Source organism: Ochotona princeps, chromosome 6 (genome assembly GCF_030435755.1).
Source record: "Ochotona princeps isolate mOchPri1 chromosome 6, mOchPri1.hap1, whole genome shotgun sequence".
Taxonomy (NCBI): Eukaryota; Metazoa; Chordata; class Mammalia; order Lagomorpha; family Ochotonidae; genus Ochotona; species Ochotona princeps.
Window position 1 is genome coordinate 80,869,319 of NC_080837.1, and position 13,489 is coordinate 80,882,807.

At 45.1% G+C, this 13,489-nt stretch overlaps 1 protein-coding gene across 1 annotated transcript in view; it reads left to right on the forward strand.

Annotated features, from left to right (window-relative positions):
* The first annotated feature begins 6,524 nt into the window (after nucleotides 1-6,524).
* CERS3 (ceramide synthase 3) overlaps nucleotides 6,525-13,489 on the forward strand; it is a 70,709-nt gene continuing 63,744 nt past the window's right edge. Inside the window, exon 1 of the mRNA XM_058665376.1 lies at nucleotides 6,525-6,597. The gene's annotated coding sequence lies outside the window, so the exon portion shown is untranslated. The remainder of the gene's footprint in view (nucleotides 6,598-13,489) is intronic.

Below are 13,489 nucleotides of genomic sequence, written 5' to 3' on the forward strand. Positions count from 1 at the left end.
CTCAGGCTGCTATCGGCAGCAAGGGGCATCTCTCGTGGGCCAACAGTTCAGAAAGGTAGGAGCCTCATCCAGTGGGTGTTGTTGGATTTGAGAACTTTCTGAATCTGACTGGCCTTGATGGTGTGTGTGTGTGTGTGTGTGTGAGAGAGAGAGAGAGAGAGAGAGAGAGAGAGAGAGAGAGACAGACACAGAAAGCAGCAAAATGAAAAAGTTTACTTTTGCATTGGGGTTGGGGCACACTGAATCCAAACTTCTGCCTGTGATGGATGACTCTCCTGGCCCTTTGGCAAGTTGGAGCAGCTTCACTGACATGATAGAAGAATCTGCAGTGGAATCTGGTGGTGATCGGCAGGGCTGGCTTGGTTGGGAAAGCCCTGATTTGATTCTGCAGAGAAACCCAAAAGGGGGCAATAGACCTCTGCCAGGTGGCATGGCGGAGTGCCCTTCGGAGCACTGCCGAGCAAGGCAGGGCTTGCTGCCAGGGCAGGCTGTTGCACGCTGCTCCTGTCGGGCGGTCTGGTGCTCACTGCCTCCTCAAGTGAAATTAGCTAAAGAATTTCAAAGCTGCCAGCTACCTGTGGGTGGGCTCTGTGTGTGTGTGTGTGTGTGTGTGTGTGTGTGTGTGTGTTGGGGGGGTTGGGCAGGGAACTTTATTTTTCCTAATCCAATCAGATGTTTACAGGGATGTTATTTTAAGCATTATTTTCTCAGACTCTTTGTAAGGTGTTTTGGGGGGCGGTGCATAGAGTTCCCCAGATGGTGAATACTAATTGATGCGTTCATCTGTAACATTCCGGTGTCTTCTCTAGCAGACCTCGGAATCCAGACCGAAACCACCTCTTTGTCTCCCCACTCCGCACCCCACAACCCTGTTTTATTATTATTATTATTATTAAAAGGAGTTTCCACTTACAATTTTATCTGTAGAACTGCTCGCCAAAAAGGAAAATTCTTTGAAGAGACAGTGGGCATTTGTTCATACAGATAGTTGTGCAGTCTTCTCAGTAAAAAAAGTGTTTGCTTGTTTCTAAAATATCATCAAATTAATTCATATAAGCTTAAAGAAACTTAAAGGTAATTCTCGGTTCTTATCCATTGACATTTATTATTTATAATCTATTTATAATTTGAGTTATAATCTATATTGATTATATGCAGTCCCTACTATGTATGTATACCTTTTCCATTTAATTTCAAGAGACAACATTCATAATTTGTGGTTTTCAGATGAGGAAGTTTAGGCTTGTTGAGATTCGCAGTGGCACAGCAGGGAGGGAGGAAGGCAAGCACTTGCTTGCCTGTCTGTGATCTGAGCTCCTCTATCCCTGTCCTGTCCCGTCGACACTTCACAGAACCCTCGTCATGTGGAGGAGTATCTGAACCCACCATAATAAAGTCCATCCACAGTTAGCTTCTGCTGTTGGAGTGAAAGCTTTGTGCAATGGACGGAAAGATTTTCATGTGAATTCCCACTTCTTGCTTAGTAAGTGTGACCTAGGCGGACCAGTGAGCTTCTGCAAACCTCAACTCCCTTATTTATAAATGATAATGTCCACCACATAGGGTAGCTTGTTACAAGGAATGGGAAAACAAGATATGCAAAGTGCCTTCCACCTGGCCTGACAAATGGTAGACTCTCAGGCAGCTCCTGTTTGCCACCAGTGAGGCAGTGTCCCAAGCAGGGCAGTGAATGCATTGTTTTGATAATGGTTGCAGACCTGTGAGGTGGGTTAGGAGATTGCACAGATGCTACAAGTCTTCCCTGGTCCACAAAGCCGTAACAGAAGCATTGCTGGGAGCTGGCAGGGTGCACAAGGAGAGGCTGTTGGGCAGCCTTCCAGGCGGTCACTCCTCCCCCAGGATGCAGAGGCTGGCCTTGCAGCCCTCATTCTCTCGGGGTCCTGCACCATCCACACAGCCACCTCTGGCTCTTAAGGGCCTCTGCAACATGAGCTGAGAGATTCAGGTCAGAGGTAGGCCTGGAGGTGAACACCTGTATAACGATAGATTTGGGACAAGTGTGTCAAAAGCCTAGAGTCAAGTTCACTGAGTAGGCAAGTTGGTTATCATGAATGGTGTGTTTGGCAGTCTCTCCTAACTTTGCATCTTGAGGAACTGTACATGAAGCGCCCTCTGGAATCAAGGGCAGTTGTGTTCTGTTAGAAATACCTCCACACCCAGCACCCCTAACTTGTTGGTTGTATACACCTAACAAAGTACCTGGGGGATTTTCTTACTGGAAAACCCAAGAAGATTGAGGACATTTTTGCTGGTGTCCTAGATGCAGGAGACAATGGACAAATGAAAAAGATAGAGCACAAGCTCATTGACTTTCTGCAAAGCCCTGTGAACCTCAGGCCCATTGCTGTGTATCCATCCCATACACCGTAAGCCTTATCCTGAGAGCTGCCATTTTAAAGGTTGAAAACATAAATTAAGTTTAAAGCCTATGTTAAATAAATAAGCAAATGAAGATTACACACAGAAACTTCAGCTGGCATGGATAACAGAGAGGTTAAGACTCTGACCTTGGATGACACCATAAAACCAACTTTCCCCATCATATGTTTTGATGATGGTGGAAAGATGGTCAAGTTAAGGGGGACTGCAGAGATCAGTAAGTTTCTAAAATGGTTAAATTATTTCCAGAGCTTATTGTTATCGTGCCTTAAGGTCTGAGAAAACTCAGAAATACCAGATAGTCCGGGTGAGAAGGGGATTTGGCTTGGGTAAACTTGGGACAAATCTCTTTTCCTATGAGAAATTTTCATTTCTCAGTTTGTGAGTATCTGCACACTCACTACTCACACTTGAAGGGCTTGGGGTTGCTTTGAGAACCATTTCTTCGTTTTTTTGGCCTGTCTGGTCACTAAGTTTGTGGAGGGAATCTGTGCTGAGACTTGGCTTATGGAAGTTCCAATTTAATGGAGAGTTTCCCCTCAATTCCTGAGTTATATTGTGAGGGGATGCCAGGAAACGAAGATTTTTTTACCAAAATCCCTAAATTCCTCTGCTCAGGATTGATACACATGTACCTAAATCTGTGCTTATGTGTGATCTGAAAATGAATTTGGCATTATATTATATTGTATTATAGAATTAATGGGATAGGCATCGTAGTTAGTTATTTAAAATAAATAAAATATAATATTAAGGAATTTAAAATAATTTTTATTTACTCATCCAGGGTCACAAGAATTTAGTGATGAAAAATCACATATGATAATGCATTTAGTTCTCTGTGGGGGGTAAGCTGCAAGAAGGATATCCGTGTTATTTTTTTCCTTTTTCAAGCATATTTTATTGAATAGTATTGAATAGTCAATAAATCCTTGTTGAATAGATTGAGTTTGACAAGGCTGAACAATAACTAATCATTTCAGGATTCAAGCAAAAAAAAAAACTGAGAGCATTTTCTTCAGTAATAAAGGTTATTTGACATCATTTAATAACTAAATTGGATTCAGTTTCTTCCCTACAAAACTGGTTTTCTTGCTTAACATATGACTAGAATTTTGAAAACATACAATATGCTGATGAGAAACAAACTTTAAATTGTACAGATTAACTGTTTTATTTGTGGTGTTCACATGATGAAATCAATGCCATGTTCTGTTCTGGGTCAAAGTTGCAGGGCCTTGTAATAACCCCTCCTGTTGCATTAGCTGTCCCTGGCTCCTCCTGGCTTCTCTCCAACAGGGTCTGCTTGATGTGGGGTTCCAATCTGTACCCGATTGTTTAAGATGAAAGCTTCAGAGCTTTCAAGTGCACAACACACCAACTTTCCAGACATAGCAGTTCCATGACACAATTTGACACATCCTAATGTTTTCTCTTCTGTTCCATTCTATTCCACGCTATACAATTTCTGGTCATGACCTAATAAATCAACTGCAGTGTTAAACAAAACAAAACAAAACAAAACAAAACACCCCTGAAGCCAGAGGCACAATAAACCATTGGACTAAAGTAGGAATTCCGGAAACAAACCCACACATGGAAGGATCATTGATTTATGAGAACAAAAGTGCCATAGAAAGCATGGGCATTTGCATGTCCATGTAGAAAGAAAGGAGCATTAATTCTCCAAATGTGTACATATCTAGCTGACGGATCTGGCTGAGGTAGCTACAGCAGTATCACACCCAGATCTGCTGTGCACAGCGGGCAACCACCATCTACAGTCTAATGAACACCTGGACTGTATGTGGCTGGTCCAGTGACATGTAAAACACCATATTTGAAAAACATCCTATAGAAAAGTAATACAACAAAACAATATCATTAATGATTTTAAAAAGACAGAACACAGTTGATTTACTTGTTTCTAGCTTTCTTATTGTTCATAGAATGTCTTGTGTGTCGATCCCAACTCTTCTGGGAGTTGTTTCGGTTTTCTGTGCTTGGGATTTCTCAATTGTTGCTGTTTCTTTTCTTTCAGGATCAAGGTGGGTACTTTCATATCAAATATGATTTTTATTCCCATCTATGGCAGTTCTCTCTTGGCTTCTTTGCAGTTATACCTGCAGTGGAACTAGCAGCCTAAACTCAGCAAGATCAGTCCTCCTGCTCCGACATCCTGTGAGATTCTGGTTCTACCCTGTTAACAAAACATGTGCAAGGCCAGCCACAGCAAGGCCTCATGAACCACATGCTGTCTAACCCCACGCAGAGGGAAGGTTTGCAGCATCTGCCATTCCTGTTGGAAGGCTTTTCCCCTTCTCTGGCACAGTGGCTGTGGGGACATGTGAGCCTCAATAGCAATTTTATATGGATTATATGCTGCAATGATATTTTGAATGGATTGGGTTACATAGATGTTAAAATTAATTTTATTGTTGAAATGTAACTACTAAACGTTTTAAAATTACGTATGTGACTTTCTTTTTCTGTCTTGCTAACCAGTGTTCTAGATGATAGAATATGTAAATGACCTCAGGGTAAGAGGGATTTCTTCAACAAGATGCAGAAAGTGCTAACACAATGACAAGGATCTACGAGTTGAATTTGTTAAAATGAAGAACTTCTGTTTCTCAAAGCACACCATTAAAATCACAGAAGACAAGCTGCAGGGGAACAAAGTGGGGGCTTTGTCATGCATATCAGCAAGGAGTTACATCCAACACATAGCAACAAGAAATAAGCTAAAATAATAGGAAAAAAAACAGATACTTCATTGAAGAGCACATTCAGATGGCTCAGTCTTATTAACTATCAAGGGAATGCAAAATAAAGCCACAATCTAGTACCGCTATGCACTCACCAGAAAGGTTACAAATCTGAAAGGCCGACCGATTGTGGTTGAATGTATCAAATACTGGAATTCTCGTGAACTGTTGTGGGTGGATATTGGTACAACAGCTTTGGAAAATTGTTCAACAGAATCTGTTAAACCTGCATATGCATGTGACTTCCGAGCTGGCATTTCCACTTCTGGGTGTATGCCCTACAGAAATGCATACATCTGTTTACAAGTGTCTGCAGCTAACAGCACTAACTGTTATAGCCTCAAACTCAAAATAACCTAATTCCCATCCACAACAAGAATGAAAACTAGATTGTGGTGGAGTCATGGGATGGAATACTACATACCATTGAATACAGATTGACTGTGTGCAACAGCATGGATATATCACAGTCCTGAAGGTTGAGTAAAAGAATCCATAGGCCATAGAACTCATGCCCAGTGCCTCCCTTCCTGTTCAGCTCACTCCCCAAATGGTAGCAACAGCCTGGGCTGAACCATTCAAGATCCAGGAGCCTGGAGATTCTTTGGGGGTCTCTCAAGTGGGCACAGGGGCCCAAGGACTTGAGCCCTTGTCTGCTGCTTTCCCAGGCCATTAGCAGGGAGCTGGATGGGAAGTGGAATAGCTGGGACTCAAACTAGCACCAGATGGGATTCAGGCACGACAGATATTTAGCTTGTTATACCACAGAGCCAGCCCCAGAAATCTTACTTTTAATTAGTCTCCATAGGGAGAGAACTTGGTTTAAAAACCTCCTGCAAGTAATTTACACATGGAGCCAAGGCTGGGTACCTGAGCACTGATGGTGGCAAGTGGCACTTCTGAGACCTGCATGCTTAAATGTGCCTGTCATTGCTGGGCTAGGCAGCACCTGACTTTTATTGGCTTCATTTAAGGGACACTGATGTCGAAGAGTGGATCTTGGTGACGCAAGGAGTTATAGAGTTGAATGCCTTGGAAACCAGACATGGACTGAAACTAGCCAGATTAGGAAATGTATGCTCCATTGAAGACCTGCTGCCCTCGTGACGATTGCCAGACTTTGTGCTCCTTCAAGGGAAGCTGTGAAATTCCTGACTTTTCAATGTTGGTTTGAGTTATTTTAACCCACTACATATGTCAAACCAAACATGATAGGCCTGCTTTGGCTGGCCCTACCGTCAGATTCTAACCGAGACTTCATGTTTTACAGCTGAAAGGAAATGTATGGTTATAATTGCATAGCATATTAATTGGGTTTTCCTTTCCTTCTGCAGGGATGCTGAGAAAGTAAACACAATACATATATTATATATATATATATATAAAGTACTTGGGCTCCTTGGTAGAAAACCATCAAACAACACTTCAGGTAATTATCATTACACGTATTTTATTTATCATTTGCATTTTCCCTTTATTGTGTTCTCTTAGCTGTAATCCTGAACAGTTGCATCTATGACTTAAGATTGCTTCCATGGCATTCTTTGTCATCTTCTGGGAAGGAGCTGTGTTTAACCAAGGCAACTGTTCACTCCTCCCTGGGAAGCGTTGGAGATTCACAGTCTCTGTCTTGGACAGGAAGACTCTAGGGACAGGCCATTAGACAGTGCAGGATGGACCCTGAGCTCCCTGTCCCCTGCCCAACACCGCTATTCCAGAATGTAGACAGTGCCGTATGGACCCAGAGCCTCCCTGTCCCCTGCCCAACACCGCTATTTCAGAATGTAGACAGTGCCGGATGGACCCAGAGCTCCCTGTCCCCTGCCCAACACCGCTATTCCAGAATGTAGACAGTGCCATATGGACCCAGAGCCTCCCTGTCCCCTGCCCAACACCGCTATTCCAGAATGTAGACAGTGCCGGATGGACCCAGAGCTCCCTGTCCCCTGCCCAACACCGCTATTCCAGAATGTAGACAGTGCAGGATGGGCCCAGAGCCTCCCTGTCCCCTGCCCAACACTGCTATTCCAGAATGTAGACGGTGCCGGATGGACCCAGAGCTCCCTGTCCCCTGCCCAACACTGCTCTTCCAGAACAAAGGGGAGGAGCCTGCTGTGCCACGCAGCTTCCAGTGCCTCGGTTGTAAAGAGAAACTTTCATATCCACGTTATTTCAGAATCATAAAAAGTGACAAAGACATTAGCGGGTATGGTCTTCTAAGAGCTGTTCATGCATGCTGATGTCTGGAAAGAAACAGCCTCGTGAGGCACAGGGAAGGCAAGTTCTTGGCCTCGAGTGCCTGCACTTAGGTTTGGCCACATGTTCCCCTTCAGCAAGTCACTTTATCACTCTGGATTTCATTTTGACCAATTGGAGGGGTGACTTGCTGGTGATATTGGTGTTGTTGTGAGAGCTCAATGAGTGGATGCTTGTGGGTGAAATTGTAACCTGTTACACAGTTGTCACTCATCATTTTAAACACCTCATTTAATTTTTACAAAAACCATTTGGCTTTCATCTGTGCAAAGGTGGTGGTATTACTCTTAATTTTCAATCACAAGACCAGTTGTCAGTGCCGCCGGGTGTCTGCACCCCGTGGAGCCTCCCCCTGCAGCCCTGCCATCTCTGACAACGGAGCTTGTTGTCAACCCCTAACCCCTAACCCTTAACCCTGAGGCACAGCCTGTGGTTAGCCTGCAGTTTTCTGTACCTTCCTCCCTAGGCCAGTCACAGATGTGTTCCCTCTGCCTGCTTTGTGGTGGGGTGACGATGGCGGCATGTCTTTGAGGAGCCAGCAGCAGAGTCCCTACTTGGTCTAACAGAGAAGGAGCTTTCTCTGGCATGGAGTAGGTACACTGGACCTATGAGGGTTTCTCCTGGGCCGTGCCACACTGGGAGCCACACAGCCCAGACAGATCATTGGCTCCAGGAGTTCTGGGATATCTGGAGTTGCAGATCCCCCCTGAGATCCTGTGGACAGGCCCACCTCAACAGTGGAGGGAACCTGGCAGGGGTGACCCTGGGGGTCCACGTCCTCAGCTTAGCCCTGTTTCTCTTTATGCTCAGTCCTGTCCTGCTCAGTGGGCATCTGGTATACACATGTGTGACACCAAATTCTACAGATCTCTTCTGGGCTCCTGTCTTCCTCTCCCATTCATCTCCTTTTGACCACTCCTAGGCTTAGGAATATATCATGCTGTAGCTTTTTAGGAGGACAGATCTGGGAAGGGAACCATATGGACCCTGGAGGTGGGCTCAGGGCTGTTGGGCAGGGAATCCTGGGGCTCTAGATACACCTGGCAAGTCTAGAAATGGGGCATGAGGTATGGATGGACATGCTCTGCAGGACCTATGGCCTCCTTGTCCCATTAGGAGGTATGGCCACAGGAGGGCCAGGGTGGGTTCTTTTATTTTATTATTATTTTTATCGGAAAGGCAGATGTACAGAGAGAAGGAGATACACAGACAGAAGGATCTTCCATCTGCTGATTCACTCCCCAAGTGGCCGCAATGTCCGGAGCTGAGCCAATCTGAAGCGAGGGGGCAAGTGCAGGTCCTCAAGAGCCATCCTCTACTGCTTCCCCAGGCCACAAGCAGGGAGCTGGATGGGAAGTGGAGCTGCCGGGATATGAACTGTTGCCCATATGAGATCCTGGCATGTGCAAGGCGAGGATATAGCCACTAAGCTACTGCACCAGAGCCCCTGAGTGGGTTCTTTTAAATGAAGGATAGAATTTAAGTGTGGGCACTACTCTTTGGGCTCCAGCTCAGAGTTCTGGATGCGGAGTTGGTGTTTCAGAATTGTGGAATGTCCAAAAGCTGTCCCTCTTCTACGGAGCTCCTCCGCAGACGTACACTAGACAATGTGATGGTTGAAATCACTGTGATCCCATCAGAAGTCAAATGAGTGACCTTCCCAGTCTTGTGTGCTGGCAAGAAGGAGGGTGTCCTGGGAAAGAGCTTCCTGGGAAAGGTCCTTCTCCAGGACCAAAGGGCTTCAGTGAGGCTCAGAAGGCGCCCCTGGTGTTGTGAAGAGACTCCACCTGAGTTCAGAGTTGTGTCTTTCCTGTGTGTATTCTGGATTCGGAGTATCTGGGGCTGAGCATCTTACACTCTGGTTCGCTTTGCTGTGGAGTTTCCTGCCCTCTAGCGCTGCCTGAAGACGTTGGTGTTTCAGCCTTACCAGTGTGAGGGCTGGGAGTGCCCTTCTGCTGAGGCCTGCTCAGCTCTGGCTCCCATGCCCTGCTTCTCCAGGCCCACCCAGGCCTTTCTAACAACATTTAGACTCAGGATTCGCGGTGGCGTGTGTGGCAGCTATGTTTTCTGGTATAAAAGCAGTTGAGGAAGTATAGCAAGAAGAAATTGTGAGAAAGTTTAGGGCGTTCTAGACCCCATGTCAGGATCAGTAGCAAAGTAACCAGAAAATCCCACTTGTGCGAATGATCCCTGGGGAGGGCTTGTGGGAGGAGGTGAGCATGTGCCAGACAGGGCATCAGCTGCTTCGGAAGGTTCCCAGAAAGACACAATGGAAAGGATGAGTTCGTTTTGGTGCAAAATTTAAAATTTTTATAAATATTTGAATGGAAAAATAAAAAAACTGTATGTGAATTTCAGAAATGTCTTTGCACCAAAATAAACTCATACTTTTCATTCCATTGATTTCCCATGAACTTTTAAGAGTACACTCACCTTCCAGCCCAGCATTTTCTCTCCTTTGTGTGGTCTGGTTTCTGACTAGGCAAACACCAGAGACATGAAGTAAGTATTCTATAACTGTGTATCAGCAAAAGCTGAGAGTATGTTTGTTTGTTTGCAAACAACACACATATGGAGTCTGACAACTTGGAGAAACTCTCATTTTTAAATTATATGTTTTTCAAACAGTGTGTCCAGACCTTATTCCTGCCAGATATATTTATGGGCCAAATATTTCTAAGTTGAAAGTCATAAATAGATTTAATCAATGCAAAAAAAAAAGGCACACAGTGAAACGACGAAAGATTGAACGCAAAGTATTCTTTACATTGCAGACTTTGCAGACCCACTAGCACTGTTCAGATTCAGTTTCTCCCTCATCCTCACCTCTACCTTTACCCCCATCCCCACTCCTTTGGACAATGTGTATCTCTCCTTAAAAGCATTCTCTTACTAGATAGGGACTAGCCAGGAAGGATGGACTCTGTCAGGTTTGGGATCTTAGGGTTTGTTTCCTCCTGATGAATACGCAGGATGGCCCTTGGCACAAGCAGCTCCCTGGCCGAGGAGGAGTTGCTCATGGGAGAGACAGTGCCCCAAGCCTTATGCCGGTGACCTCTGGCCAGAGGAGATCTTGTTTCTGGTTCTAGCTTTTCTAATGTTCCAGAGTCGGGGAAGAGAGCAGTTGGGAGTGTGTCGCTGGGGCTGTCTGTTGATCTGCCCGCTTCGCCATCTCCCTGCCCTCCCGTACAGTGCTCACACCCACTCACCCCACCCTGGGTCGAAGATGACTAGCCTCTTGGTTATCTCGCTCTTCTCCAAGGGGTGCTGCCTAATGTGGGGGCAGCATGCTGTGCAACAGGAAGCCCTGCCTATAGACGTTATGCAGTCATGCATTTTGAAATACTGAAATCGGGGGCTTGCTTCATCGGTATGCCCCGTCACCCCTAAAAGTGACTTGACTTCCTCTCACCCCATGGGTGATACAGGTATTCCATATTCCTGTTAATCAGGACGCAGCCTCACACCCTTTTCTGAATCTTCCTCTTTCATAAAAATGGCGACTCTACCTGGGATGGGTCTTCTGATGGAGGAAATTCTGCCACTCCTGAGGAGAAGAGTTACCTGTCAGGGGACAGTCACTCTCTCAACTCCCCCCACCGGTGTTTGCCTGGGTGAGCTGAACACCAGTGAGGGCAGGTGCCTCAAAGGCTGGGGAAGGCAGATGGTGCCTGCAGCTTCCCCAGCACTGGCTGTGTGCCAACTTTTACCTTTAGTGGTTTGGACATAGGCCTCATTCAATCCCAAGCTAGCCTTACAAGACAGGTATTACTGTACCTACTTACAGATGAAGAAATTGAGGATTAGCAGGAGTGAAGTCAGCATTCAGATCCCTAAACCCCATCCATCAGAGGCTACCAGGCCCTGAGTGCTACACTCAGGCAATGGGCTTGGGCATCCTCCCAGATGAGTGTCTTTGTTGGGAAGCTTGGAGTTAGGTGGCATCGCAGGGCAGTCTCTCCTGACCTTGTCCCTAGCTTGACTGACCACACTGGGTGGAAGGATGCAGACTGTGATCCCCCCAGTGTGAGCGAGCTGCTGCAGCCCACCAAGATGCAGGCTGGGAGGCAGAAGGAGGGCCTCCAGTCCTCGCCCTGGTGCTTTGCCTTCTTGTTTACATTAGCGTGATGACGGATTCAGGAGGGTGGGATGCCTGTGCCTGATAACCCCTAAATGCAGAGTGAAGCTTTGCAGCAGGTGGAATCAGCCCCACTTCCCAGCTGAGCAAATCAGGAGTCAGGGATATGGAGCTGTCCGTCGTCATTTAGCATTAAGTGACCAGCTTGCCTACTCCAGAGCCTCAGGTGTCGCTGTAGCCTCTAGACCTTGGTAGGTACGGGCAGCTGCTCTGAGTGGTGTGTGAAGGCTTGCACTGGCTTCTGTTGCTTTGCTTTGCTTTGCTCTTACATTTTCTGGCCAGATATCAGCTGGCAGTTCCTGGGAACGCCTTCCTGACCTCTTTTTTTTTTTTTTTTTTTTTTTAATTGTTTATTATTTAACTTCAGTAATTACATTGTATTATGTGACACAGTTACATAGATACTTGGGTTCTCCCCACCCCTCCCCAAACCCTCCCACCATGGTGGATTCCTCCACCTTATTGCATAACCACAGCTCAAGTTCAGTTGAGATTTCCCCATTGCAAGCGTATACCAAACATAGAGTCCAGCATCTTATTGTCCCGTCAAGTTCAACGGTTTCTTAGGTATACCCTCTCTGGTCTGATGACAGAGCCAGCAGAGTATCATCCCAGTCAATTGAAAGCTCCAACATACCATCAGCAAAAATTTACATCATTATGGAATTCATTGACATAGTAATGAGTAACCAATATGTTAAAAGTAAATGCGGGTTCCCAGCCACCTTCTGTGACCACCTCACCTATACTTCAATTTTAGTTTATACACAACATATAACATTCAAAACATAACATGTTATACATAACATCATATCATCTTAAATTAAGGCAAACATGTGGTATTTAACCTTTTGGGATTGGCTCATTTCCCTTAGCATTATGGTTTCCAGTTTGGCCCATTTGGCCACAAAGAACTGCATTTTGTTTTTTTTAATAGCTGAGTAGTATTCCATGGAGTAGATGAACCATAGCTTTCTTATCCAATCCTCTGTTGATGGGCATTTTGGTTGTTTCCATGTTTTTGCAATTACTGATTGTGCTGCTATGAACATAGGAGTACATGTTGGTTTCTCATAGAACAAGTGTTCTGGATATATTCCTAGGAGTGCTATTGCTGGATCATACGGTATGTTGAATTTGAGTTGTTTGAATATTCTCCATACTGATTTCCATAGAGGCTGTACCAGCCTGCAGCCCCACCAGCAGTGGAGTAGGGTTCCCTTTTCCCCGCAACCTCGCCAACAAGTGTCGTTGGTGCTTTTATTCATGTGGGCCAGTCTTACTGGCGTTAGGTGGTACCTCATTGATGTTTTAATTTGGATTTCCCTTATTGCCAGGGAACTTGAGCATTTTTTCATATGTTTATTTGCCATTTGGGTTTGTTCCTTTGTGAAGTGTCTGCCCATTTCCCGTGCCCATTTCTTGAGTGGGTTGTTTGTTTTGACATTTTGGTTGTTTTGTAGCTCTTTGTATATTCTGGATATTAGCCCTCTATCACCTATGTCGTGTGCGAAGATCTTCTCCCATTCTGTGGGTTGCCTTTTTACTTTGTTGATTGTTTCTCTAGCTGTACAGAAGCTTCTTAGTTTGATGAGGTCCCAATTGTTTATTTTGGTCTTGATTTCTACTGCATCTGGAGTCTTTTTTAGGAAGTGAGGGCCTACCCCTAAGTGTTCCAGTGTGTTTCCAACTTTTTCTTCCAAAAGTTTGAAGGTTTCTGGATGTAGGTTTAGATCTGTTATCCATTTAGATCTGATCTTAGTGTATGGTGAGAGATGTGGATCTATTTTTTTGTTTCTGCAGGCTATCAACCAGTTGTCCCAGCAGCATTTATTGAACAGACCTTCCCATTTGCCTGGGTTGTCGTTTGTCTTTTTGTCAAAGATTATTTGGCTGTATCTGTGTGGGTTTCCTTCTGGCGTTTCTA